Source organism: Siphateles boraxobius, unplaced genomic scaffold (genome assembly GCF_051911475.1).
Source record: "Siphateles boraxobius isolate OS27281-9 unplaced genomic scaffold, OSU_SipBor_1 130, whole genome shotgun sequence".
NCBI lineage: Eukaryota > Metazoa > Chordata > Actinopteri > Cypriniformes > Leuciscidae > Siphateles > Siphateles boraxobius.
The window spans coordinates 30,787,874-30,791,508 of record NW_027508734.1 but is presented as its reverse complement, the minus strand read 5'-3'; the positions used below and the strand labels follow the sequence as shown (position 1 = coordinate 30,791,508).

Here is a 3,635-nt window from a genome sequence, read left to right as displayed (position 1 = left end):
TAATCAAGCTGTTCAGGGTTACTTGATAATTACATGCATGTGTGTTGGAACAGGGTTGGAACTGAAGTCTGCAGGACAGTAGGTCTCCAGGAGAAGGGTTGGTGATCCCTGACCTAAAGGATTCATAAGAAAATTGTGACAATATCCAAATTACCTTATTAACAGTACACATGGATGCAGCCACATGAATGACTATTCTTATTGCATTTTGTCATTAAAGGATTAGTTCACTTTTTAAAAAACTTTTGCTGATAATTTACTCACCCCCATGTCATCCAAGATGTCCATGTCTTTCTTTCTTCAGTCGAAAAGAAATTAAGGTTTTTGATGAAAACATTCTAGGATTTTTCTCCATATAATGGACTTCATTGGGTATCAAACGGTCCAAGGTCCAAATGGCGTTCATCAAAATGAACAAATCTTTTTTCAAGTCATTTCGTTCGTTGAATGCATTGAATGAACGAAATGACTCGAAAAAAGACTCGTTTAAAATTAACAAATCTTTTTTCGAGTCATTTCGTTCGTTGAATGAACGAAATGACTCGAAAAAAGATTTGTTCATTTTGATGAACGAGTTCGAACAGTAGAGTCACGAACGTGCATCACAGAACAGAGCAAGGCGAGCATTTGTGCTTATAAAACTTAAAGTTTTTTATTTATTTTTGAAATGACTGATCGTTTCGCAAAGATAAGACCCTTATGCATCGTCTGGTGTCGTTTAAAGCCATTTGAAGCTGCACTGAAACTGTCATTTGGACCATGGACCGTTTGATACCCTAGAATATTTTCACCAAAAACCTCAATTTCTTTTCGACTGAAGAAAGAAAGACCTGGACATCTTGGATGACATGTGGGTGAGTAAATTATCAGCAAAAAAATTTTAAAAAGTGAACTAATCCTTTAAGCACCGAGCAGTGATCACATTTTCATTCATACACCTGGTAAGTAGTTCTTGTAAATTTTATTGCAGTGTCTGCAGGGCTGCAGTGTGTACATCTGGTAATGTTCTTGACATGTCACAGACTTCTCTCTCCAATTTGTTACACCTGAATATTTAAATTTGAGGAGCAAAAAAATGAGCATTATTAAAAAGAGAATAATTGAAGACCATGTTGCCATACCATTCAATTTCTCAGTTACTATTTTGACCACATTTAAATCAAATGTGTAAAAGAAAGTAAATACATACCGTCAAGCCAGCAGGAGTGTGCCCTCCTCCTAAATGAGTCTGTATCTACCAGACTGGTAATTTTGCATGTAACTGAAATATCTGCAAAAAGGACAAAAGATGAGGTGAGTTAATCATAACATGAATGAAATCTAAACGAAACAAGACTTTAAAATTTAACTAGCCTAATTACATTGCACATACTATGATTATGTAGGTCAGGGGCACGACACAAGATGTGCCGACAATTAGGGCAATGCCAATGGCAGAGCCGGCCCGAGCCTTTTGGGGGCCCTAAGCAGAATTTGATTTGACTACGCGGAGTCACCTGTGCTTGACGATTATTGACACAAATATCACGCAATAATGATACATTATAAATTAATACAGTGAGGTTATGTATTACAAAATAAATACTTAATAAAAAATAGATAGCCTACTTAAATAAAAAGTTTTAACTTTTACTTTACTCTTTTGCTAACGCTCTAAAACTTCTTAAAACAAACGGTCTTAAAACATATCAAATAAATTATTTGCTAAAATAATGATAAAACTGAGTAATCAGAAACATAATAAGAGCAAGGGTTCAACAATGACAATTATTGTTGATAACTGTAAAAATATTATTATTTCTCAACTGTCTCAATACAGTGTAACTGTCCTCAAAATCTTTTTTATTTTTTTTATTTTTTATTATTATTGTAACAGATTTTGTTGGATTGTACATGACAGAATCCAACAAAGTCTGTTACTATAATACCGGTAATGATGTACTGGCGCTCGTTGTATATGTGTGTATGCAATGTACTTTTCCCCTCGGGGCTTGCCGTAGATAGGTCAATTGCTGCACAAAACATACCGTAAATAATCATGCAAACATACTTTTATCTTGCTCTTTTTTTCTCCTCCTCTGTCATTTTCTTCTTTCTATTTTCGGCACCAGAGGGATACGTGCTTTTTTGTGACATGGCTTATAAGTCATCTAAAAAAAATCCGATTTTTCGACTCGATTGTGGGGCCCTAAGCAGCCGCTTAGTTCGCATATGCCTCGGGCCGGCCCTGGCAAATGGCACCTCTTTTGTTGTCGAGCATTCAAACAAAAGCAAGGAACACAATATTTTTTATGAAAGACAAGAGAGATAATACATTTTAACTTACAACAAATATGTAAAATGCATGTGTGCTTTGTACAATGCTTACGGATGCCATTGTCTTCAATGGCATGCTTTACATGCTTTGCCTGAAAGTGCTCAGGACTTGACATCAACCCAGTTGTACAGTAGGGACAACTGCTTGTCCCAGAAAAGACGTCATCTTTTCCAAAAGCAAAGAGTATTCTTACACATGCAGTGTATACGAGAAAATAACATACCTCAAAATAGCAACAAATTCATTCACATATAATAAAGGTAGAACATTTTAGAAGTCTAATTACATCTTTAACATGGGCATGTTTTTGCATGTTCTGCTCAAATTAACTTTAGTTAGTAAGATTTAGGGAAAACATTGGCTTCTTACCTGCATAATTGATTGGCAGTTACACAAGAGGTGTAGAACAGAGTGTACACAGAGTTAGAGATAGAAAGGTATGTTAAAAGAACTGTTTGGTCAAAAAATGCAATAGTAATAAAACAAAAAGCAATAAATGGTTGGATATAAGACAATCCCCTGAAAAATGAAATACACAAAAACGATATGGTTAGTGTTGCATGTGTATCATCAAGGCTGAGCTTGTCAATAATTCCAATAAATCAGCATTACCTTTATTCTAATCAATAGATTAAGTTAACATGTTAACAAAAGCTAATATTTAATGGTGATGGTAATAGTAACGTAGTATTTGAAGTTAATGGTATATATATATATATATATATATATATATATATATATATATATATATATATATATGTTAAAACATAACATGAATTTGAGTAATACATTTAATCAATAACAACACTCTAGCAACACGCAACACATGGTTCTTTTTTGAGCTTGTAATGTTTAGATAGGTTTCATGTTGTGATTTTGTGTTTGATTTAGTTTAGTTTTTTATACAGTGTTTCATAGTTTTAGTTTTTCAGAATGTTTCACATTAAAGCTTAAAGGCCTGAATAATAAAACATTTTTGACAGGTACAAAGGAGCATACAAAGATTGAGATTTCAGGCAGCACTTTCAAAATCTGCGATTAATCGTGATTATTTTATAATTATTTTAATCAACTCACAGCTAGTTTTTATGTTTATAATAAACGTTTTGATTATTGATGCACAAAGAAGGATGTTACAGAGTCTGTTTTTTTTTAAGCGTCGGTTTACAAAGTTCAAATGACTGTGATAGTGTTTGTCTGTTATAAATTGTAATTGTTGTATTTTAATCATTTTCACTGCTTGCCTGTATTTATGTGATCATATATACAAATAAATAAATGGTAATATTAAAACATTCTGCATTACCTTGTGCTATTC

The 3,635-nt window shown here is 33.3% G+C and overlaps 1 long non-coding RNA gene across 1 annotated transcript; it reads right to left on the bottom strand.

The window, feature by feature from the left end:
• Positions 1-932: 932 nt before the first annotated feature.
• On the bottom strand, positions 933-1,436 carry LOC143736626 (uncharacterized). The gene is made up of 3 exons (XR_013203513.1): positions 1,373-1,436; positions 1,190-1,270; positions 933-1,046 (listed from the first exon to the last, which is right to left on the bottom strand). It is a non-coding gene; the product is annotated as an uncharacterized LOC143736626 (long non-coding RNA).
• Between the last annotated feature and the right edge of the window lie 2,199 nt (positions 1,437-3,635).